At 34.5% G+C, this 27,729-nt stretch overlaps 1 protein-coding gene across 4 annotated transcripts in view; it reads left to right on the top strand.

The window, feature by feature from the left end:
* The window catches only part of LOC113496454 (homeobox protein abdominal-A homolog), a 43,191-nt gene that overhangs the window by 8,388 nt on the left and 7,074 nt on the right, over positions 1-27,729 (top strand). The gene's annotated exons all lie outside the window — the stretch shown is intronic.

The raw sequence follows: 27,729 nt of genomic DNA, 5'->3' as shown, positions 1-27,729 counted from the left end.
TATGTTGCAATTATTCATTTTACAAAGCTTTGTGGAATTATTGCAATTTACCTTTTTTAATTGACAAATTGACTCTTGGAGTTTTAAAAGGTCTGTTTATGATATTTAACTGTGTTTTTATATGTGTTTGTAAAAAAAACAGTATTGTACTCTTTTTAGTACGAAAAATACGTCCAATAACCCTTAACAGCTACCTGTGTTTTGCATCATATATCACGTTTGTTCGTTAGCTACCTTTACCGAATTTCTGCAGTATTGTAAGTTTTTTAAACAGGACAACAAACAATTAGACACAACGTATTGTTCTATTGCAAAAAAGTGACGAAAAGGGTTTAAAAGGTTCGCAATAAACACAAACTTTCACCAAGAACAAAAGCTTGAATAGTGGGTCAATGTTATGCAACCAACCATTAAGGTACACAAATGGTCAGGGACCTTCAACGTTTGCTAAATCTGTTCCGTACAGATAAGCCACACAATTATTCCCTTTTGCAATTTTCCTCTGGTATTTATAATACTACAACATTTTCCTCCCAAAGTAATATAAATAAGCAAGTTGGGAGCACCCGAGTAGCATTTAAATCCCCCATCTTTAATAACTATAACAATAAATTTTTAGTTCATGGCAACATCCCGGTCCTTGGAACGCAATCTTGTATAAGAGCGTGTTTTGCAAACGATTTACCATTTTGGGTATCTATAGAGGAAACTTTTATACTTGTCCCTATTTTAGCAATTGAAGTAGTGTAACATTGGCCTACGGAACCACATTTTTTGCTACGAAGCTACTTTCACAACTTTTTGCAAATTTATTGAAAAATCTAAACAAAGGGTTCACGGCAATAGGGTTGTGCAAATTCTCGTTTTTGTTGTAAACAGCGATCCTTTGTGCTTACAAGATGTTTACAAATAAGGTATAAGTCAAAGGGTTTTAAATCACGGCGTCGAAAGCTTTTAAAACAAGCTTAGAAAGGGGTCCATTGTTTTGTTGGCACGCCCGCAAATTGCTTTATTACGGACGCTTTGCGGCTGTTGTGCGAAAGTCGATATCGCCAAAATCGTAGTCAAAACATCGTTTGTTATCACACCGTGCTCCGAGAGCAGAAGTAAGGCCCGAATCTTAGCACAATAAACATATCCTTGCGACGATACAGCGCTTCGTCTTCAATGTTTGAAAGAGTCATCATGAAATTAATTTTCGTAACATAAATCTATCACTTGTGGAGTTCATTTTATTTACGTAGATATGTTCCGACATTAAAGTGCGGCTACACATTTTATTATCAGCAATTTATTTACAAACAATATATCAACGTGAAAAAATGGATAATCATAACACTTTCGGAGTATATAAAAACGAATTTTATAGCATCATAACAATTAAGGCTTAATCACTGTCAATCGTAACTCCACCCTTATAAAGTGATTGACGCTAGTGTTGTAAAAAAAGTTTGTCCGCGAACAATAACTGTTGAGAATTGACCATAAAGTGGCGACCTTGTGGCAATAAAAATTTAACGAGCCAAGCCCGTGGCGTAGTGTAGTACAAACACATTGTCAGATTCGTGAACGTGACTGTCATAGAAACAGCTGGGCCCACATCTGTGTATCGACTCGCTCACAGACGTTTATAAGTCATTAAAAAAGTAAAGAGTTGGGGAAGCATCGATTGATTTATGCACGCTATTTAATTTTCTTCGCGTAAACGGGTATAACCAATTTAAGATTTATTGTTTTAGTTTTTATTCTATTTGATTTATAACGAGCTATCATAGCTGTCTATTGTCAATTTTGAAGCGGAATATTTTATTCGATAGTCAAATTAACGGTGATAGAATACTTAATAGGTGATTGTTATGAGTAGCGGACGTTGGCAGGCTCTGGGCGCCATAGTATTTTACACGGAAATTAATTTCCATAATGGTCGCGTTGACCACCAAGTCGCGTTGGCGTGTTGCGCATTGCCAATGCGTAGATGCACGACTCACCAGCGCGTCGCGTCGCGTCGCCAAATAAGTTAATTCTGTTCATGCATAATATTGTTGATACCACAGCCTTATACTGCTTATCTTGCCTTACTCCACTGTGTTGATATTTCAAGGCATGCTTTTTAACATTAAAACGTCTTATTTTGTTCCTTTACTCCGTTTAAAGAGATACACAACTTCGAGTTATTAAGCAATATAAGAGATATATTTTCTTGTTTGCTTTATAAGTTACTTTTCGTTTCTCGAATAATTTAAAACAGTAGATATTTTTAAGGTCAGCCGGTTCTATACTTAATTAATAACTATAAATAATCGTGTACAATATTATGGTTATTTCGAATGATCTGTTTGTAGGGTATTAATAATTAAATTGATTGAGATCAGGAATCGTTTTAATTAAATACATACTTTAAAGATAATTTTTAAACACAGAAACATATCATAACATATTCTCTTTGCAAGAAACAAAGGTACATAATTATAGAGGAATAAATTATTATAGTTATACAATAAAAACATATTTGAGATTCTATTTTAATTTCAAGTTCGCCACGAATAATGTCAATGCTATACACAGCTGTATGCGCCGAGCGTCGCGGTCGTACTCGCCTTACACCAAATGTCTATTCATTAAATGAACAAGACAATTGTTCGCTTGCGCCTACTCCACGTACCAAGGCTGTATTTGTTGATGCTGGTTCCACAATACATTACGTAACGTCCTATTTTTGGTTCCGAACACTGAGTGCTTTGACCCCACGTTTTCTAGTGCACTGTCATAACACTGATTTACTGGACATGAACAGAAACATGTTAAACCGTTATGACTTTAATTTTCTTAATTTACGAGCTTTAATTCGTTCGCTAGTATATTAATGTTAATTTTGTTTCTGTTTCCCAATACTGTAAGGTCGAATGTGACAGCTACGTGTTTAATAGCAGTAATAAATCCGTCCCGTCATCCTACGATGTTAATTTTAATATAAAACATGAGTAACGCACGTATAAAGTTCTTAAACATGATCTATTTCTAAATCGATTCAAATCCACAAACAAGACGTCTAAATATGAACATTCTAAAACTGAAACCCGTAAATGCCCGTTATCATTGCCGACACATTAAGATAAATAATCGGTACTATATTAAATTTCAAAATTGGAACCGCGTATGAATATTCAAAACGATATATTAAAATAATGTTACCTATACACAACCAGACACTGGCGTTAATGAGTTAAACAAAGTACATATTTATTCATAGTGATTTGGTTGGTTTTAATTAACACCAATTTGAAAGGCTTATTTATACTTCTTTAATTATCACGTAATGTAATTGATATTAGGGAACTAGGAATATCATACAAGTGACTCTCATGTATTTATAATGTGAATCAGTTTTAGTGTTCTTCCAATTGATTTAAAATTACCCTCAAATTCATATGAGCAAGGTTTTAAAGCTGTTAAGCGGTCCGAGACTACGGTGCTTTACACTTCAACACTATACGTTAAAAAGAAACAAAGTTCCCGAGCGCATGTCTGTCAGTATGTATGTTCAAGATCTCGAAAATTACTGGCCGGGTTTGGATACGATCTTTATCTACACTCACAACTTTTTTCGGAATATGATGTATTAATTGTACGCGTGCTAGCTGCTAGCGGGTTAGTTATCCAACAAAATTGCTATACTGACTACGAAAACAAACACAGCGTAGATTCATTTTTTTATTACACTTTATGAATGAAACTGGTTCTTTAAATTATATAAACACAGTCGAATTTACTCTGAGTTTATGTTCTAACGGCTTCGGGGAAACAAGTGAACTAATGATTTTATTAATACTGCAAACGCACCACGTACGATGTCACTGTTTTTTTGGATGGCAACAACACGATTCTTGGATTTTTTTTTTGGTAAAAGGGAAATCACGGCGCAACGTGCATTCGTTTGAATCATGGACCTTGAAACACTCGAAAGTTTTCAACTGACCAAATATATTAAAACATTTAAAAGATTTTTTCAAATAGGCTAAATAGAAACTGTTCTCTTAGATTTATTCTTAACATTGCTAAATTGGCTTAAATTACCAACAATTACATTATCAATCCAAATAAGCTGGTTTCGAACCGACAAGTTTTTTGTTTGAATCGTACGTACTTTAGATAGGTGTACGAACGTGAATATTTAATGGTGTAAAACATTGCCGTTTCAATTTGAATTTGCATCCTGTTGGCATAAAAGTAATTTTTATTACACGCCTATCGATCAACGTGTTTTGTTTAATTTTAAATAATACGTCTTGCAAACAAGTGATGCATTTATTGTGCATGTGATGTAAAGGCGAGTCTTAAGCCTTGTACATAAAATAACAGCCGCGACAGTTGGGATTATTCATCAGATTATAATTTTCTTGGAAAATCTTTTTTTATTCTTGAATTAATGTTTTCCTCTTTTGGTTTCGTTGAAATACTAAATGAGTGTCGCGTGATTTAATTCTTTGTAGGTTTTTAAAACTCAAGATGAAGGTAACACACCTGTAAGTTGAAAATATCCATGAATTTTAAATCCTTGTAATGTCTGGTTAAATGTTGTTCATGTAAATGTACATTTAATCTAAAACTTATTATCTGCTAATACGAAAACTATTTTCTGAATCGTTTACTGTTGAAATAAAATATCAATTCTTGATAGGAAAAAATTGAGAACATCATCATTGTTTCATCACGTGTTAGCTATAAATTTAGGTTAACCACGGCTTCAGTTAACATAGGACAAAATATGTACACAGTTGGGTTTTAGTTAGTAAAAGTCTGACACTCCCGCTCAACCCAAAGCACAATCTCATGATGATTTCCAATCCAGAAAAAACAGTGATATCTGACAAAAAAATCATTTTATCTTTACATCAAAGAAAGCAATACTTTTAAAACAATATTGTCTGACTATATTGTAAGAACTATTACGAATGCTGGCACAGTCATATCTCTATGCTATGAATACGCTATAACTCTCGTACATACAAACAAGTATTGTCATATAAATGGATATATTTTAAAGATTCATACATTGACAGTTTCTTGACAGGGATTAATTGGATGTGACTTTAAAATAATGTGTATCGATTGTAACCCAGCCCACAATCTCAACTCTGTACATTGCCAAGTTTACAAGATGTATTGACGATTGAATGGAACAGAATCTGGCATGGAATAGGAATTATTAGTTTAAGACGTGATAGGAATGTCTTACTTAGTACTGGAGAAGGAAAATCCAATAAATTGTCGTTTGATTTTTTTCTAGGAAAACAATTAAAATATACAAAAGAATCACTAAAATACTTAAATATATGCATGTACCTAGGTATATCGATATACTTAGCATCTCCTTAGGACATTAATATTAAACAGTCAACATGTTTACCTGGAAACCAATATTGTAATATATTCCTTCGAATTAATTATACCTTTGACAGATTTATATTCTTCATGATCGTCCTTATTCAATTTCATATAAGACAATTTTATTTTAATTCTGAAACATCGACTCTGCAATGTACTGCGCAGTAACACATAGGTTATGTACGTTATACAGCGTGTTATTAGTACATAACGCTCACAGACGTGACTCAATAGCTACAAGAATGTGAACGGAGGCATTGTTCAACAGTCCGTCGAACTTTCTGAAAGCTTTAGTTTGCTCCGTTTATGCCAACTACGTTATGCTAATATAGATACGATGTCGTCTGCCATTTCTCCACTACGGATTTATTTTATTCGTCTGCTATGACTTCAAATTTAGGAACCAACTAATGCTAATGTTACTTTCTAGACAGTTTATTAGTTATTTCAAAATTGACGCCATCATTACTTAGAACGTATGGCGCTACAAATAAATCGCGGGCTTTATGTACGGTACATGAACGAGATGTTGGTTTAGGATTTGCTCGAGTACTGAGAGAGTTTGATCTGACGTTTGTTACACACCGCAGCGGTTCAAGCCGGAAAGTCCACATGTAGGCGACGAAGTATCGTGGCCGCACGTCTGCTCCGCCCGATAACGCGTTTCGTAACGCTATAGGCCTCGATTGCTCTCAAAGGGATTAAATGGAATGCGCACAATTTATATCTCTATTAACGTAGAGTATTGTTTACACACGTCTGACCGCGGCCTCGGAGGCCAAACGCAGACGCTTGTGAAAACATTCGCTTTGAGATTAAAGGTAGACCTGGCCACCAGTGCCGGCTCGTTTTGACCCGCTTAGTATCGCCCAATCGGTATCGCGGCGTGCTGCCGGGGAGGTCAGCTTATAATAGTCACGTTTAAGTTTGTTTACAGCGCTGCCGTCATAAGAAAGAAGGTCACAACTAACATTTTGCAAATATTGAAAAAAATCAAGTTTGAATTTTTTTTTAGTTTTTATTGAATATTACATTACTAAACTATGTTTTTCGAAATTTTGTGAATGTCAATACATGCATTTATATACTACATATAAGACCATGACCATTTTAAATTTTTAATTTTATGCATATAATAGATAATTATCTTAATTTATTTCATCTTAACATAAAAAATAAGTTAGAAACAATAATATTACGTTTAAAAGGCACAAACAACCAAATACGCCTTTTTAATGTAACATTTTTTTGATGTTACAATGAAAAGGCACATTTATTCAGTTGTGCCTTTACACTGTAATATTATTAGCATAGATTTATACAGTAAAATATTGGAAATGACTTTTATTTGAATAAAACAAGGTAATGACAAGAAAATCAAACATTTATTTCAAAGTCAGGTAACACAACCAGTAAGAAATATAAACAATATTGCCTATTTTTATACAAAATATTAAGGAGTAGGTTAAATAGTAAAGACACAATCGCCAGTTGTGACTTTCTTTCTACACTTCTTGCTAAGGTGTTGGTTTAAAAAAATAGCACAATTGCCACATAAGCCCTTCATATTTAATGTGCGCCAATTATGCCTTTTCAACTAAATATATTAAAGACATAAATGTGAAGTAGGAGACATATATCACAATGTGACCTTTTTCTTTACAAAATCTTAAAAAATGGTACAGTTGTGCCCTTTATGCTTATGCTATCTCTGTTTGTTTTATTGTTAGAAATATACAAAAAATTAGGCAGATAGGCCTTTTTTTCCTGATTCCGAATATGTATTTAACTCGATTTAGATAAAAATGTTAGTTGTGCCCTTGGGCTCAGCGTTTCCGACCAGTTTGCATAACTCGAGGGTAGTCTCAATAAAAACAAATTGGCTCGCTGACCAGAGTTGCGCATTACACACGTACGAGGAAGCCGGGCGACATGCCCGGAGCTGATTTACTGACATTTCATGCCACTAAGCCGGTACAGTTATGGAAAATAGATGTAAACTACTAATACATACAAACGTTTCTCTATGACCAATCCCAAAGGTTATATTTAATATTTACAATATAAAAGTTTCAACGTTAAAATCGAAAAGTTTCAGATATGTTCATAATGACTGTAGTAAGCACAATACTTTAATTTTACAGTGGAGTTCAAACAACGTATCTCCCTAATAAAAAAGAACAAATAAAGCACAGACAATTTCACACATAACTAATGTGCATTGTTAAATTATTTCTTATAGAACACCAGAAATTTAACGTGCCGCGCTATCTACATCGTTAGTATCAACGGCATGTGATAATAATAATATATAATACGTATTAAATCAGTAAATAAGGTGTAGAAAGAACCAGCAGGTAATATTACCAGGCTGTTAGGGCACTACGACACTCTTGCGCATTAATCTGACAGATACCATCGCGGTCACAGCGAGCTTCATAAATCTCAGATACGTATCTTGACGTATGGTGGGGGGGGAGGTATACTTCACCTTTGTAAGGCCTTTTGCGGAATGGGGCGACACCTCGGCCCTCGATACGGGCCGCCATTGTTCGGATCGTATCGTATTAGTCCGTCGTTTTGTTTCTTTACGATATTGAACAATAAAACTATGGAGTTACTTTAAATAAAAATATTTTTTAGTGCTAATGATCTCTTAAAGTTTTTTTTCTCATTCATTTGTATGTAAAATTTCAATATATATAAATAGCTTTAAGGCCATTTAAAATAATGACTCTACAATCTAAAAAACATAAATAGATACAGTTACATTAATTCCAGTTCTTAAAACGAGCAGTTATTGTCGTCGCATCAAAATTTAGTATTATTTTTACTACGAGTGGTAGTCAATAGTTACATTCATCCTTTCATAAATACAGTACGACTGTCTGACACATTATTTTTACATCGTCGTACTATAAATAACTGTTTTTGTTTCTTGTTCCGTCCTACTAGAGAGTCTAATAAAAATTAATGCGAACATTTTGTCCAGATTTATGACAAAACTTTAGTTAAATCAAACAGATGCGTTGATATGCATGTTAAGGTATTATGAAACTATATACAACAACTTTTATGGGCTTTTCACACCGTCAAACAGTCCACTTGCTCGTTACACATAACAAATGACGTCATAATTAACCACAATTCGTGTGACCTAAAAATGTACGGTACCATTCACAAAATACAAAAGGAATACCTACGAGATGTTTTGTTCTTTTTTTAAAGAAAACGAACTTCGCTTGGTTCTGGCTGGAATAAGCAACTTTGCCGCTCCGACCAATTACGGCGACATTTAAAGTAATTTAATCGCCACTAATAAGAAATTAAAACGTGATTTTATTGTAGAGAAGCTTAATTGTACGATACGGAGATTTTTGACGCGCCTGCCTTTAGAGGTCAACCGCCTTCTGTCGGCCCTTTAGAGCGAACTATACGAAATAATTAAAACATTTTAATGACTTTATCTAGGTATATGGCATCTGCAATGTCATGCTCATGTTGTTTTCATGTTGCAAACATGAATTATGGATTTAATCTAGGCCTTGCTCATATTGCCTACAGTTTATGGAAATGAAGCTTGGAAAATTGTAATCAAGAATTGTTAATTACAAGCGGTTACCACCCACGACTTGATACTTATTCATATTTCTTAGTATTTATGTACTTAGAGGAAATAATATTGCGTTTGAATGTTCGCGATACGTTTTCATTTTTTATACCGAAGGGAATCATTATATAAGTTGTGTTACATAACTCTACGTTGGCAGTTAACATAACTTTCCGGTAGACTTAACTTGAATACTTTAAGAGATAACTTATTGTTGTTTTTTTCTTTTGGACGAAGAAAACTATTTGCTCATTTGAAAGTAAAGATAAAAGCTGTTTCTTGATTTATACAGAAAAGTTGAAGGTAAATTGAAGTTGCCCTAACATATTGCGAAAAAGAATTGTTCTTAGAATTTATTTGAACAACTTAAAACGTTTACTTAGAGAAAAAGAAAACTGTATGTAATTTATGATACCTGCGGATATACGTACACAACGTATTTTCATCAAGAGTAGTCAAACATGATACGCATGGTGCAGCTCAATCGTTCGATATAAATAGTAATGCTTGCTTACATCTGTAATCTTAAAATACGCTCCGTTTGATAATCGATAATGTAAACAATTTTATACATCAATGAAGCATGCCTTCGAATATGAGTTGCCGGCCCTTCGCCTTAATTAAGGCGAAGCAGCTCTATTTAAAAAAAAATACTGGTTATTTAGCATGTTTCTTGGTACCGACCGGATACAACGTTGCGATAATTTCCATGTTTACATTACGATATGTATCTGCTTTGCGGACAAGATTTCGACGTGCCGGCAGATAACTATTTCTTTGTTGTTGACCAACGGAGGGGATGTGTACCCAACCCTATCCCTGCATATGATATACGAGGTGCCAAATCTAAAATTGTAATTTGACAATAAAATCCTTGCAATTGATATAATTTTATACAGCCGTTAGCATTCGAGTGGTGTTGTGTAATGTATGTTGGGGATATGAAGGGGCATCCGTAGGGTTTAGGGGATCAGGGGACAGGCGCAGGGTGCGTCTGACATTGAAGAAGTGCCAATAACAGAGGTATAAATAGCGGGGGCCGGCGGCTGAGGGCGTTACTTCGCTACGAGATCAGAATATTTTGTTAGTTCGCTTCGTACTGTGTCCTAAACAACGGATTACAATGCGGGAAGGCGACTACTGAACGATACCGATCCGTATCTACTTGATAAATTGTAAAGCTGATACAAATTTATGGGTTTTACGTGTCGCTTGACACTAAATGTAAAACATTTATGCGTATGAGTATTTAACATTTAAACGAGCAGTAAGCATAATAATTGGTTTTGTTTCACACGATTCTACCTTGTTTTAATTCGGACAATGATACCTACTTAATTTAGTTTACAAATCCTTGTACAAAAGGTTTTTGTCAGAGTTTTGATAGACGTCGTCACATTGTAAATAAGTCTGTTAACTGATTAACTTTGGGCAGTGACCCGTAAAGTTAACTCATTTGATCGTTTCAATAACTTCGAGCTCACAATACGTGAAGCAGGTTTCAGTAAACATTATTTGTTAGTTTGATAGCCGGTATCATGAATCTTGTTTCAAGGTGGTATTAGTCCAAAAAAAAATCATAATAAAATACATAAATTCTCCCCTCAAAATTGGTCACCCTCGAAATAGACAAAAATGACCAGAATAAATTGGAATGGTAGTGGCAGCCGATAAAACATTCAGTTTATGGGGTGTCATATTTACATTCGGGAAGATATCGACGTGGGAATACAGATAAGTACTCATTTCAGTGTACGCGGCGAACACAATATGTTACTATTCTTCTATTTACTTGCTAAAGTGAAATAAATCTCCGGATACAAACATTAGATAAAGTGGCCCATAGGATAAAATGACCGCATTAGGTGCGCGCCGGTTGAAATTTTCCGAGGGTAATGTTTGTGGATGTACATTTACCTTTTTCATTCATTACTTACGGGAGTAATAGGGGCTTGCCTACATTGAGCCTGTTAATCCAATCACGGTAGCACTCCAATTAAACAAAGCCCTCTGGCTGGTGCTAATCGATTGCCAATAAATTGGGATTCGAGCGAGCACCGAACGCATAATTTCTTGCACCCTGCGGCTGCGTAATGCGATGTAGCCTTGGGGTGTAAACGCATGTAAATCTGCGAATTACGTGCCTTAGCTGCAGAAACTGATAAAACTGTAGGGTCGCTACCTACACCATAATACATAAGACACGTACCTTCAATGTGACCTTTTTGATCTTACGGTTATGGAGCGTTTTGATCCCTTTCAAGATTACTGAAAAAAGTCGACGTCGTTAAAGCTAACTTATACCCCGAGCACTACTGAAATCTGTATTTTATAGAAAATTCAAAAATTATTTATGTCATTTTTATTATACTTATGCATGTAAAACGTATTCAAAAGTTCATAATATTGACCACGTGTGACTAAAATACGTTGTCTAAAATAAAAGGTACCTATATTTCTATGTTACTTATAGGTACTCTCGTTAAACCCCTATGCGAACTCATGTAATCTCCAGCCATATTTATTCGAAAAACGCGCGAAAACACCCCTTAAATAGAAGCTCAAGATTAGTCGACGCCATTCCAACACGTTACGTGAATAGCGACGCTACCAAATAAAATGTTTAGGGTCATTTTGACCGACAACGAGCGCGCCTAGCTCACCCAAATGCCAATAGGTCTATTTTACCCCCACGGCCCGAGGGGAGCTGAACGGCCATCATAAATTGTCCGCCGCAAATTTGCAATCCTATCTTTTTTGGCCCGGTGAGGGAGGTCTAACATTAACATAACTGTATGTTGGGCAATTCCACGTGTAGCTTTATGAACATAACAGCTTACCCAAGCGCGATGTGTGCTCGAAATTCTGCGTTAAGGGCCTTATATCACGACCCTGTAATGTAAGTAAAGGTGCGCCTTAAACAACTCGCCAAATTTGAATTTCTCTATTATTTTGCATATTTTGGATATACAATAAATAGAAGCAGATAAGCCAGAGGGATACTGCACGGTTTTTCAGCTATAATGACTTGTGCAAAGTATTCTTCCATCTAAAAGGGATCCTTAAACACATTTCCATTCATATTAATGCGATGATTTAGAACAGAAAATTTACCAAGAAGATTTTTAATGAAACTTTTCATGAATCTGGATTAATTTTTAATTATAATTGCGGCATTGCAAATGGCGGACGGCGTCGCAGGAACGCGTGAGAGGCGCGATTTAATCACTCGCCTTATAACAAGGGGTGGGGCTGGGGGGGAATATTAAGCGCGTTCTTGAGTTATTAAAGCCCCTTAATTGCGCTTAGATATTTTCTGGTTCATTAAATACTTAAGATTTATAACGAGATACTTGAATGAACGAGATAAGTAGCGTGACGGGAATGAGGTATCTTATGGGGTGATTAATATCAACGTTGGAGTTCCTTTTGTATTATCTGTGCTTTCTATCGAGTAGAACGGCAGACAAAAACGAAACTAAACAGTGAGTTGCGTTATTTATCTACATTGTACGCGATATATTCTAAATTAAAGACGTGACGCTCGAGCTCCTAATGATAGCACAGATAATTACATAGGATGAACTAAATGCCTATAAACAGTTAAATTATTACCTATTACAATTAACTGAGTAAACACTGTGACTGTTTAACGCAGTAATACAAACACGTAACTGGCCCTTTTAAGCGGCAACACGCGCGGAACGTTGCCCTATCATAGTTTACAAGCACATAAGGGAGGCTCCGTCGTCGGGCGCTTAAGGGCACATTACACCCTTGGAATAGCAACTCTGTAATTAAAACGCTTTAAACTGACTATTACGAAGTACCTATGGAAATAACACGCTGGCCTTCTATGAGCTTTTCAACGAGTTGGAGTTGCTAGAGAAATTGCTATGAAATTTAATAGCGTGGAAACCGCAATGCGATGAAACCCATATCTACTATCTACCCATTACAGAGGTCGTTCGTAGATATCAATTGTTCATTAGATTGAGAATTCTTACTCAAACGTCTTCTATGTAAAACGATATTATTTATTTGAGCCACGTTCACGATATATACTGGATCGAACTTTAAATAAAATGTGGTGTTGAAAGATTTTCGACTCTATCTCGTTTTCGTAAAGCTTTAAATCGACTGTTGTGTTTTTATGAGATCAGTATGCTTTGTTTGTCTAGATTTTAGCGATCATAGGAATTGGCTATATCAGTTTTTGCAATGTTTTTATTTACTGTTTAATCTCTTCATGTATGAAATGTTTTGTTTTGAGAATCGCTAATTTAAAATTGTTCGTTAACTGCGTAATATGGGTGCATTGTTAAATATTTATGAGATTATCTGATCAATATGGTACAGTCGAGCTTATCCTTAATTAAAAACAGCAGATACTGCGGATATGTGTATAGTATCTCGCCCGCATTAAATTTCAATTAAAACAATTTATGCACCCAGTGTTCAGACGTAGAAAATTGTATCGCCATAAATTATATAGTTGAATTAATAAGTGTACAATGGAGGAGCTAACGAGCTCAGTTGGCGTCGGGGTGCATACGAGCAAATTAAATTTGCATGTTTGCAACCCCATAGCCCCCTTGGCCCCGCCCTCGGACGGTGCGGGAGTTATTAGTAACTGCCGCCATTTTTGGCCAGTCTGACCGTGGGGTGAACCGCTAGGGAATAATATGGTTTACATGCAATTTGTTTTTGGATTTAGTTTTGTAATTGGAAACGTTTTATGCTCGTAAATTCGTTTTTTAATTGTCTTTAACGTAAGAATACAAAAGGATGGCATTTTTTTCTAATTTCCTTACTTACCTATTATCCGGATATTCTTATTTTATAAATATAGGTTACATAATAAGCAAAAAGTTTAATTTGAGAGTTTTTTCTAAGTTACTAAAGAGAAACCTTCACTTAAAAACGAAGCAAGTAAATTATAGTACCTACCTACATCTCATCACTATCAGACAAAACAACGATTTCTTCGAAGATAAAAGCGCTCGTTTTTTCTCTAAAAGCTCTCTACCTAGACATTCAGTACATTAGGGGGTCTATTCTAAAAAACATTTGCGCTTTCCGCCAAGGGAGGGCGGCGTTCAAATTATAAAATATAACAGCATTGCGCCCTTTGTTTTTTAAAGGTATCATGTCTATGTTTGGGGCGCGAGCATCCATGCGGTATTCAAATTCGGAGCTGCGCAGGGGTAAACTAATTCGTTTTAAATTACGTTACGATATTGCATTTCGACTTAAAATATAGCTGATATAAACAAGGAGAGGGTTCGAATAATATATTAGAAGGCACTCAGGTTCGCGCGCAATTATATTACTATTAGATACACACCCACGCGTAGTTGAGAATGTTACAATGAAATACTTGCCATTTTTCATAAGTGCTTGAGCATGAAACAAAAACGATTTCAAAGCGTATGTGAACAATTCATTTACCCAAGTTCCAATGTATAGAAATTCCAAATTTAATTAACATTACTTAATAAAATGTAAACAGTAGTTTGTTATTTCAATTAAATAATTCAACGTGATTCTAAATTATAAATAAGTATAATTAAACGGGTAACACGGTGGTAATTAGGCAGTTAGTGTTTCATAATGTGCTATAATTATTCATTTTAAAGAAATTGTTATTGTTGGCTGATTACTGATAACTACGCTACGCAACGAATTGTGTAATAAAAACAATAAACGAGTCATAATGATGCCACTAGATAAAAATGTACGAAGACAGAGTATATCGGTCGTTAAGAAAAAATAATTGAGAATTATTGCCCATGTCACCCATAACCCACCTTTGAAGCATTATTTAAATTCGGACAGTACATTACCAAGGTACACACCCACTGACATAATTTATTACGGCGAGAGTGTAGCCCTGTTATCGCAACACGTTTGCACTGATATTTATTAGACAGGTGCATATTTTATTAGCTTTCAGACGTAAAACAACACATAAAAACTATCACTCTGACACTCACCGAGCGAGTCCGGAACACAAATCTTATTCGCAATAAACGAGACGAAACGAAACGCGAACGTTAATAAAGATATAATAATAAATATTCGGAGGAAAACCTTTCGGGATTCGAATTAAACTAAGGGTAAGAAAATTGCGAGAGTCCCAAAGGAGGTGGGCGAGCGACAGCTGCGGGCCTAATGTCCTTTCTATTTATCTGTGATCGGGGAAAAGCTGTATAGATATATACTACGTCATAACAGTAAAGTATGTGATATTACTGATACGAAACGCCGACACCCGCGACGATCCAGACAGATGGGCCCATATAAAATAAACACGATTAATAACATAATCGACGTATAGCCCCTAGCATCACATGCCAAACGTGACTAAGAAATCGTGCCAATTTCAAATGAACGTCGACTATTATTTTCAAGAAAACGTATCCGGTGTGATGATTTAAAGCTAATAAAAACTATTCAGCAAACAAAACGAATTAATAAAGCATGATCGCCTATTCGCGCTGATATTGCGTAAGTCGCGATGACAATCTCTGTTTTATGGTGTAGACCTCGTAAATGTCTATTAATATGAATGGGCTCCAATTACTTTTACGATTCGCGTTTTGTCGAGAGACGTTCTAAAAAACTTTACGATCCTCTGCGCCCCTGGTCCGTTTGACTTTATGTCTAGCTGGGGGTGTGAGGCTATTCAGAACTGATCGAAGCGTGGACAATCGGCCCGCTGGCAGATGGCGCACGAATTGATGTCACCTGCCTAATTCCGTACTAAAGCTATATGAAGATCTGATAATTGTTTCTAAGTGTCACGTAGTACATTTAGCGCAGACATTGGCATTAACATTGGAGAACTTCAAAGGGCCTTCTGATATTTCAGCACACCCTCTACATTTACCTACGAAATGAACGAACGGATATGAAACGGAATTCAAAGCATATGAATGGTTCATTTCTGCATGTTTCTCAAACGCGACGATGAAGCAATTACGATGCAACATGCGACCTGTGAAGTGGCGATGATTTTATTACAATTTAAATTTCATGTTTATTTACTTCTTTGAATTATTTTAAAAGCCTGGCAATTTGCTCTTAATGCTCAATTTCTTTCCGACGAAATTCCATTTTTAACTGAATCATAAATATATGACGCTCAGGTATAAATTGTATTGCAAATATTTTACCAACATATATGAGTCATGTTTGATGAGTTATATGGGATATTAGACTCGAATATTAGCTTCCACAAGCATAAAACAAACAAAACTAGCGGCGGAGCATCTGCAGTGCAGTGTACAATAATTCCATTGAGTGAATCAGAATGCGTCGGAGTGAATGACTATGGATCAATAACGTAGTGCCAACTAAACTTCCTCTGGTGTGTGGCAGCGTGCCGGGCCGGGACGTCTATCACATCATATGACCCGCTGAATGCGTCTTATTACACATTTATCGGTCGTATCAGTCATAAAATGCTAATGAACGAGCGTTTCGGACCAAACATCCGAGCGAGAGATTCAAATGACGGTATAAAACGTAACCCGAAGTCGACACTTCGTTGGAAACGTAATCGTAATCGGTCTATGCGCTTTCAAAACAACGCGTAACACGACCGTCTGTATGGCCGCAGAGATACCACACGATGTTTTTAAAAGCTCTTTTATTGTGAGACCGATATACCTAATACAATAATGTGCGCTCGGACTGCTGTGTGCCGTTGTATTCTGTGCTCCACAATGCCAGACATAAAACCGATGTTTGCTCGGAAAACATCGCTCCGTACAATCGGAGGCAAGAAACATCGAGCGTCACTGTGATTCATAACTTCTTCGGGATTTTTACAACGTACAATGGCATTAAGTGCTAATATTTCTTAATATATGCGACGATAATATTTTTAATTACAATAAAGCTCTGTTGTATTAACCGTAATTGGTTATAACACATTTATTTCTTGTGCACGGTCCTCATTTTACAATTCCTTATTGCTACTTAACAAAGGTTCATTCATAATATTTTTCTGTGAGTTATGTTTTGTAGCTAATTTTAAACTACATTTTCATTATTTTATTCGTGACCGTCTTATAATTTTAAAGTCGCAACGTCATTGGATGTAACATTAGCACTGCGTATATCAATTGAGACACAAGAACATGACAATATTAACGAGAGAAGTCAGCTGTACAATATTTAGTTACTTTAAAATTGTTCGTGACACATAATACGAAGCATTACAGTTTTTTGTGACGCCCCTGGAACGTTATCTGTGACTGATGGAGTCATTTTCAAAAATAAAACGGCCCTCTCCTCTTGCCATGAGAATATACGGCCACTTCACATTAATATATTATCAAAATAACGCTTTCTGAGCCACGAGTGTTCACGAGCGAGCGGCTTATCTACAAACACGAATACTCACAAATAATATCTAATAGGAAATGAAGTATGTAGGTACTTAGCGAAGCAATTTGGTGGTTCAAACATCCTGTTATAGTGTTAACTCGTGGGCTCCTAATATAAATAATGACGACGAAAAAATTAAAGCAGTGTAAGTCAATTGTTTCCGGGACTTATAATTCAAACATTTGGGGCTTATGTTTAAATAAAGAAGTCCTTTTGAAGATACGGAATGTTTGCATTTTGTAGAGTCAGACAAATTTTCCTGACTCAGTACTAAAGGAATGCAAAAAAGTTCTTAATTAAAACATCAGAGGCAAAGCGAATTAATCCCTACATTGCGGTGGGCGGTAGACTGCACCTATTTTATTTGTGTCGCTAACGTATATTTCAGACGCAGCTTAAAGGGGGAAATCCTTGCTGGAAATTCGCTATTGTTATTTTCCTGTGGAAAAAAGATCCTTATAGCGTGCAAAATAGAGTCTAGAATTGGCTGGGTAGTGTTTGTAGTTGTGACTTTTGTCAGGTGGGCGCGCATCCTGTGCAGACTTTGTATAATTACGTTCTGTGGGATTTGGCGTTTTGAAGCAATGTAATTATAACTTGCACACACATGCACCGACCACTCAGTTTTTTTTTGTCTAGGGCGAGGCGTTGTTGTGGCAATTAGTGAGCACTTTGAATGTAAAATATTAAATTAAGTTCGCAATACATTGCTCAATGACGAGTTTGTGAGTGTTCAGTGTGCATTAAAATAATTGCTTTTATAGCTACACTTTGCTCGCAGTGTCAGTTGTGCGATGAAATTAATAAAAGCTAGGAATTGAAAGAAAAGCGAAAAATGTTCACGAAAAATGACACAAAAAGCACATAAGAGAGCAGAAATAAATAATCACCCTTACTTACTTTATAGTTTAATAACAAATAATCTGTGCAAAAATATTTAAAATCTAACACGAAAAAACAAACAAGAAAATAATTCTAGTAACTCATCTCGGCTACGAACCAATTATAAAAAATAAACAGAAGACGCCCAAAAAATTACAAAATTATACATAATTGTCCGCGCGTGTTCCCCAGAAGCGTTTTCGTTTGACGATTTTGCAACCTTATTACTTTTTTACCAAAGAACTCGTTTTTAAGCTACCGAGAACTTACTGGTTTGCAGACATGATCCATTGCTTTTAAGAAAAGTAAAACCATTTACGTCTTTTAGCTAAATAGGACGCTTGAATTACAATTCGTGCGAATGTTGATACACATATGGGTACAAATATACGTAGGTATAGTGAGATTAAATCTAGTATACAACTAGAACAGTTTTACTCAGTAGGTCAGTTAATCTGCATTCGATGTTCAAATCTTTCAAGGACACATTACAGTCGTCTTTTGTTTCATGTTTTTTTTTCCACCGTCGAAATTGGTTTAAAATCATCGTACATCTTGTTTCTATATGGCCAGGATTATAAAGAGTAATGGCCCAATTTATAGAATGTGCTCTTCGAATTTTAATCCTCGTAGATAAAAACATTGTGTTTGGGCCTCGTATATTCCCATATCTGTTGACAATAACAATAAATCGAAACGTTCCCTTCTCACTTTTAATCCTTAACGTTACGATAGAGCCAGTTTTTCTTACAGGAAAATTATTATGATATGTCTTTATGTGCGTTATCATTGAATTTAAAGTGTTTGAATTGCCTCTTTTTCTATTTATGTTGCTACCCGAGACATCGTTTAACTTTTTAATCACAAAATTGAAGAAGTTAGTAATTATTTTTTTAATTAACAGCTATCTGACTCTACAAATAATCCGAACGAAAAAATAAAACATGGAACTGTACAGACAATTTTCTATTTGAAATATTATTACATGGAACTTAAAAGGCCAGTGGAACGGGGTATAAGTAGTTGTATCATAATTATGATTGAGAGCAAACTGTCAAGAACTAGATCTGAAGGTATATAGCAACAGCCGGCCACTTCAAACTGGTTTTATTATCGAAATGCATCATACGAGCAATAACAATTTATGTAATCGTTGCTAAATAAGATAAGTCGTAATAATGCTCGCCTACTATGAAATCTAACAGCAGGAGCGTTGCCGTTGTGTGAGCGAGATACCGCTACGGGGAGTGTAGTGCCATCTCGCTTCGACGATCGCAACGATCTGGCTTGAAGAACACATAATACAGGGACTGATCTAGTATTTTTGTTTGGAACTAGCTTTCTTCCAAGAATTGGAACTCGTATAACGAGATCGTCAGAGAGTTTTAGAGGTTACGATTGGAAAATAAATATTTGTTCTAATCGAATTAAAAAATATTATGCTATTAAAATTCTCTTTGACGTATTTGATATCGGTAAACTATGAGAAAAAAATTAAACGGACCGAAACGTATTACATAGCTAAATAACAAAAAAGAAAACGTTTTGTACCAATAATTATTTGTGACTATTTTTGTCTATGACGAACCACCGTAGTCTCTACCTAAATACACTTTAACTTCTGCATTATAAAGTACAAAGTTACAGCAACTTCCAGAAGCCATACATTATGCACTAAAAACTTAGTTGCCGACAAACATGGAAGACACACAAACTACCTCAAAAAGTCGAGTACGGAACCGACGTAGCAAACATGAAGATGTAAGGAATACTTAATTAATATAAAGTATTTCTGCTTAGATATTAAAATAGGTACAATAACGTATAGGTAACCTGATAATGGAAACATTCAGACTAATTAAATCGAACATTATATGTCGTTTGCGATACCGCTTGACCTATTTATCTTGAATAAAGTCATCCATTTCAATAATAGCTGTCATAATGTCCACAATGTACGATCGAGTTTAATAAATAGCGTTCTATAATAATACGATTATGTACAAGCAATCTGCAAACCTCCTTTGTATATATGAACAGTTTATTATTACGCATAATTGACTCATTGACGATAATCGGTTTTTATTGTTTATTTACTTACGTGATGTTTTATACGTATTTTATTGCTAAGTACCATGTGACTGGATGGTTTTTGCTGACTAGGCGTAATTGTGTGTTTTTCTTTATCTTTTAATGCGATTTTACTGGTTTATAATGAGAGGAACGGTAAGAAATAGTATTGATTGTAGTACCGACATGAAAAAACGAATACAGTTGTAATTACTTGTCATTTGTATACAGTCTTGTATTCCCGCGGTGAAGCTTGGGTGATTAGTATTCCCTGTGTATTTTTATGCAATGTACCCTTTTAATTACTTCATGTAAGCTATGAATGCATAACTAAGAATATAATTTATACTTTATTCTCGCGAATTCATTAGTGTTTAAGGGCGTTAAAAGCACTCTTTGTAGATTATTTTTGAAGTTTAAAAGGTTTGAGTTATTGTTTTTTCGGAATGGGTTATTATAAAAAATAGAACATTAATTAAAAATGAACGTCATTATTTAGTAAAAATAGACCTCACACTAAAAAAAATACTCATTTTGTTACATAAAATATTAATACAAAGGTCAACTTTCTTCCTTTAGCTTGTTTATTATTACGTTATCATATCAGCAAATTAAATTCCAGACACAATATTTAGGTAAAGATAAAAACAGAAAGCGCACAGTAAAAGTATTTTCTTCGAACCTTAACACACCTGCACTTAATGTATATGTATTGACATACAAAATACTTAATGACTGTAAATACAAAGATAATGTTTATACGGTTTTATTATTTAGGCAGGGAAACGCATAATTATCACAAGTTAATTATGCTAAATAACTGTTAATTACCGTAAATAAGACTCGTTATTGCTATTAAAATAATTATTAAATATATCTCTTGCCTTCTAATATCGTTCATATCAGCAATGCGAAACGATCAAAATTATTTACGACGCTTTCAATCCCATTTGTTTTTCTTGGATTTTCCAATCTAAGCCAAGCAAATCCATAGATAAAGCTACGTAATAAAACTAGCTTGAATTCAATAAAACAATAGATTGTGAGTTAAGAAATTTATTGATTCAATTCTTATAAAAGTGTAATTCAATAAAAATAAGACGAATATTAATAAATCGAATGAAATTCATGCAATAAACATGAATAAACTAACACCATTTAAAACTGACGAACTCTACTTTTTTAATTTTTTAAGCTCTTCACATTGAGCTGGCAGTTTTTATAATATTTCTTATTCACAACTAAGACTTGGTACTTGTTTACGCTTATAAAGTTATCTTTGAAAGCATTCTAATGAAAACCGTTCCAAGAGCCCTATTCAAAGTAATTAGAAAGGTATAGAAAGTCTGAACATCAAGTTATCAAAGGTATAAAATCTAATTTGTTCTCATTTAAATATCCGAGTCTCTCAAGGTAAACTAGACATTAGATATATATATATAATACCTACAACTCTACTGGACTACTCCAAAAAGGTTTGATACTACTTGATAAATTAAACATGATTTCTTAAAAGAGATTTAGGTCACGGACCGTCTCAATGTTCTCTCACTCTATTCTTTTGTTCATTGCAAAGATCTTACTTGCAACAAAGCGCCTGAAAAACGTTGCTTACGTCAAAATACTCTATTTATTTAGATATTTCACAGTGACCTTCGTCTTAGAAAGAAAATGCTACCTACTATCCGATCCACAGAAAAGCGAGTCGGTTCTTATTCAATTACGTAAAAACTACCCAATACATCTCCCTTGAATTCTGTATAGATACACGTAGAAAACTGCGAATAATATATGGGGTATCTACTGCAATCGATCGTCTTCCACGAAGAAGGGACGCTTGGAGATAACTCGAACAGATGGAACGAAGTTTTTTAGCTTCTTGGCTCTACAAAAAATAATGTTAAGTAAAAAGCTGTCTTCGTACTAATCTTGAGTAATTGTAGGATTATCTGGAAAAAATAATTATAATTAACGATCAGACGACTTGGAATTAACTGAAGAAAAATAATATTGACGATCAATTAAAGATAAGTGTTAATCATTCGTTGAAATGGATAATACTAGAAAATATCGCAACATAAAATAAATGGAACGTTGATTTTATTCACACGATATTGAACTTTAATGACTTTTAATAATAACTAGAATTGCAATAAACTACAACTATTTTCAATGACATAACTACTGAACATTTTCTACAAATCAATATGACTCGCATAACTACAAGACACACATTATTGTGGAGGTCTTAAGTGGAGAGAGCGGGCCATCGACCCGCCTGCCTTAAATCAGGTTGTCTGCGGTTGTTAGTTTGCAGGACGCAGCTGCACTTAACTCTTATACATACAAGTAACAATATAATAGTGTGAATGCATGACCATGAATAGCCCTCTGTTGAGACGAAAAAGGATAATGTAGAGACCGTTTTGTGGCTTAAGTGACTTCGAGTTTTAGCGACCTGTATAGTGTTTTTATGCTTTCAAGAATAAGCTTTAATTCTAAATGTAATAGCTATCTAGGTTTTCAGGATCTTTAGGTCAGAATTGTATAGTGCTTTAATATGGATAAAGAAATTCAATGAAATTACTATCCAAAATAATTCGATGTTGATAACCACATGAGATAAATTTCAATCAAACTATTCTGACAATCGCGAAATTTATCTACGAGACAATATCGTAGTATAAGATGATAAAACACAATACTTCCTAGCATCCCCAACTCGCACTCAATTCTGAACTTTCGTCCAACCCTGTAGAGTCGAGATTTCTTTGCTCTACCATACAAAAAGTGTTCTTATAAGTTTCATGTATAAAATTACGCTCATGTTATTTCAACCCTTGCTTATATTTTGTGATGGCTCTCAAGGGACAAGTCAATACATAAGGAACCGGTCATGTGCGAATCGGGATTACGATGGGTCCCATATGTTGTAAATATTTCGTCGTCGTACAAAATATGTTATCAAAAATGTTTAAGCTAGAAGCTGAAGTAGAATGTAGAGACTGACAAAAAGATTTGTCTTAAATAGTGTTCCGTAAACAATATTGTTTGTTCTATTTCGATTTCGACAAAATGTTGAGAAATGCTCCGAAAGAAAATTAGTAAAATTTTCAAATAACAATTCAATAATACAGATTAACTTATCAAACTCTACAAAACAAGACCTTTCAAACATTTATACTTAAACACATCCCAATGTAAATAAACTATATTGAATACAAATATTCTCAGTTCTTGGTAAAAATAAATTATTCAATAAACGCATGGCTCGGTATGCAATATGCATTCACACAACTTTATAACGTGGAGCAGACTTTAGTCCTATAATAACTTAATGGCGACTGTTTTCACATAATAAATAGCAATTCTAATACTTATTTTATTCAAATAAAAATTGCAAACACGAGATCAATTACTCATTAATATTAATTAATTTAATCACGTTGCAATTTAAACTTCAACTTGTAAATTATTTTAGTGTCAACACTTACTGAATAAAAACGGTCAATTGTTTAATTATATTTGAATTAATAACTGAGAACAGTAATTAGCTGTTTTCTTTTTGTTTTTCATTAACCTCGACGCGTTACATTGTATCGTAAACAAAAGATTGAAGTTTGTGTGTCTTCTAGCAGATATGAACAATTTTAAGTAACATTTTAGTACATACCTACCTGAGTATATTTTTAATAAAAAAAGCCACAAAGTAAAACTCAAACATTTGTAAAACGTATAAAATACACATAGGTATGTTAACACAGTTATTTTCCGTTTAACTAAGTCGTCAAAGTCCGACCATAAATAATAGGTAGGAGCCATAATATAGTAACTACGTCATTTCTATTTTAATTTTAAATGATGAGCAATGCCTACAATCTAATCTTAGAAGCTGAAGTATGAAATACGAACGAAAATGCAATTTTAAACTTTATGCCTCGAACAGAAATTGCAAATTTACATAACAGGAAAAACATTTATGTCCATAGAAGTAGTATCATTGCTACCAATCTATTTTCACTGGATACTTTTAGAATACTTACAATTCTAAATGTTGTATCGGAGTTGCCTACATTGGCCAGTTTGTGATCTTCTTTGTTTCTTGTAATACAAGATATGTATTTACCAGAAACTTTCATCTTTGAAAAGATCAAAGGCCGCTAGAATATGCTAAGAGAAAACAAAGTACTGTCCTATTTTCGATCACCGCGCTTGTGTTACATTGTCGCGAATGAATACATTATCTATGTAATTTAATTTAACCTTTGCAATTATGCAAATTTGTGTGTCGTGTATACTCGTTTGCCAAGTACTTGTTTAGTTGCAAAATTACAATAAATATGTTCCTACACAGTACCTTCATACTCTAGAATATAAGTTTCACTTGAATTTATGAAAATTGGTTAATGAATAAAATATAGAGTTCTCAAACACAAAAAAAAATATCAGACAATTTTGAAAAACAGTTCATCGAAAGATTTTCATATCTGAAAAAAATGAGCAACGATGAACCGTTCGTTTTACAAAACTAAAACAAATGAATATTTATAAAAATGTGGTCAGCATGTTTAGTCTCTAGCTGACCATTTAAACAGCACACAACCAAGTTTGTGGTCACATGAAGTGTGTTCGTTCTTGAGTCAAGAGTAATAATGTTTACAATATGTTGTCGTTAGCAGGTAGTGTTAATGTAGAACTTGTTTCATTCACCGTTTCCAAGTCAAAGGTGACGACAGTTTTAATTGCATGTTAAACATTCTAATTATATCCACGTTACGCTCCTCATTTGAATGTAGGCACTTAATTAAGGGATTTATTTAGCATTTTATATAAGGTAATCTAGAGAAAAACATATTTATATTTATGTGAAAGATAGCTAAGAAATCAACGCTGCAATTTTCACACTATTATTACGAATTATTTTATCATGTAAACCTTTTTGGAGCTTATAAAATACTTTAAGGCGTCGAAAGACTAAGATCTTCAATTATCAATAAAAAAAAGTGTTTGAAAGCAAAATACTCACTTCGAATTCGAAAATGTATCACTAATTGAACTTTATCATTTTATAGAAAACCCCAAACGTATAAAATCCGCTATCAAATATTAATTTGTTTACTTTAAAAAGTGTTCACTCCCCAAAGGCATTGTTATTCTATAATCAATTTGATCAAATCTCCCCCACATAGCACGCCTACATAATGCATGTTTTTTAGTACTAAGTTAACAGTCAGTTAATCGGGATGAATAAATGGTGACGTCAGCAAGGCGCGCCGCCCCTGGATCAAAGATCGTTTCGCTTCAACACACCAATGTGCGTGCGCGCAACTGCCACAGGGATGTCACATAATAAAAAATCGAATACGTATTATATATAATTAATGCTAATAATGGGAATGGAATTATAAACATTTCCTGTATCCAAATTTTCCACAAATTTTGTGTCTTTATGTGGTTTCCGGGCTTATTATACAATTATTTATTTTAACTGGACATGAAGTTTCCGTTTGTAAATGCTTTTGGCAACCCTATAAATAAAAAAAGTTAAATACAAAATATTGGGAGAGTGCTCAAAATGAGAAAGAAAAAACGATCGCAGTTTAAGTTTACAATTTAGTCGCCGCTGGCTACGACACGGCTCAACAAACAGTTCAAACATAATGTTGTCGAAGCTTGAAAACTTTTATATAATTTTTCTAACATGGCAGACAACAGTTCCGGAGTTTTGTGCCTCTATTCGGCTCAAACTTATGATATTGTGTCAAAGACAAACTTTGCAGGAGTTTGAGATAGGGAAAATATGTTTGTGAGTCCCCCTTTGTTGTTCCCTACAGCGGCACGCTACTTAACTTGCCTTTACAGACATTGAAGATAAGTATTTTGGAGTTTGTCGACTTTGTATGTAAACATTAAACCAATTACCTATACGCCAAGTCAGTGAATATAAATGAAATGGCTCTACATTATGAAAAACTGAATCTGAAAATAGGATTTCCATAAATTTAATGTTATTGTGGACAAATTGATTTAAACGAAATCAATTCACATAAAATGGGTACATAAAAATATGCTCAATTATCAAATAAAAGTAACAATTTATTTATGGAACATATTTAGCATATTTAAAATCATTATTCTTTTAAAAACTAATATGTTTGTTCAGCATCAATATGAAATTCTCTAAACTCAGGTGGGTGCCCAAGACGGAGCAAAGGGCACCGTTTCTCATCTCGTTTTGATACAACCGAGATAGCGATAACCAGTCCACGAATTTTAGAACACATGCAACGCATAACATAAATTCTGAGCTACATACCTCATAGAAACCTGATTTAGCGATGAAAACGAAACATCTGATAAAAACAAATGGATGCGTTGGAATTCTGGTCACAGATTTGGCGATTGTGTTTTGTTTTTGGCAGCCCTGACGCAAGGCAATGTACTACGTTCGAGCATTGTCGACAGGACATTGCAATGATTAAAGTACTTGACAAAAATAAAAAAATACTACACGTAATAGGTATTTGACGTCAAACTAGTTCAAACTTCAGCTATAAAATCCACGTTCAATGTAATCTTGTCTAATAGTGCGTTTTAATCTTTTAATTAACGAAACATAGATTCAATTAGCGTAATGTATACTAATTAACGAAAGATATGTCAAGCTTCGTATACATTACCATTCCTAACTAATTTTAAATAGCAAACGTTTAATTAATTTGTCGGATAACAGTGCTCTATGACCTATTAATTTGTTTATACCGAAACGAAATTATAGTAATTTGCGTTAAGTTTTTGTCTTTAATTGCAATCGTGCGTGTTTCGTCACAATTCTAATAAATAGTCATTGAAAGAAAAGCGCCAATAATGTTGTTAGTCGGATATGGAACGATAATTACAATAGATCCAAGAAAATTGATTATCACGCATCGTTATGCTAAACACTTCTACTTTATCTCGCATTAAGACGCATGCGATATTAAAAAGCAATTACTTTTTCATCTTCGCTACTACCGAAGATAATCACGTCGAAACACTACTTTAAAGTAATAATTTGTGTTATGAATATTTAGTGTCTAAGTACTTACATATATTATAGATACTATTCATAATTAAATTACGTGAAGCGTGATTCCAAACTAAAATAGATCAAAGGATACTCATTGTATTCAAAACAGTATTCCGCATCTAAGAGTTTGGCGCTTAAAAGCGCAGGAAACAGCACATCACAACACTACGAAACGTCAAACATCGATCCGTAACAATAGAAGAGAGTCTACATTTGAATTTCGAACACGAACTATTTTAAGATGGCGTCCCGAACGCACACGAGAGTTTACGACGATTCGCGAATTACGAGCCAATAAAGTGCGGTGTCGCCGACA

This window comes from Trichoplusia ni, chromosome 8, assembly GCF_003590095.1.
Source record: "Trichoplusia ni isolate ovarian cell line Hi5 chromosome 8, tn1, whole genome shotgun sequence".
Lineage (NCBI taxonomy): Eukaryota > Metazoa > Arthropoda > Insecta > Lepidoptera > Noctuidae > Trichoplusia > Trichoplusia ni.
This window is presented reverse-complemented; position numbering and strand designations above follow the sequence as displayed.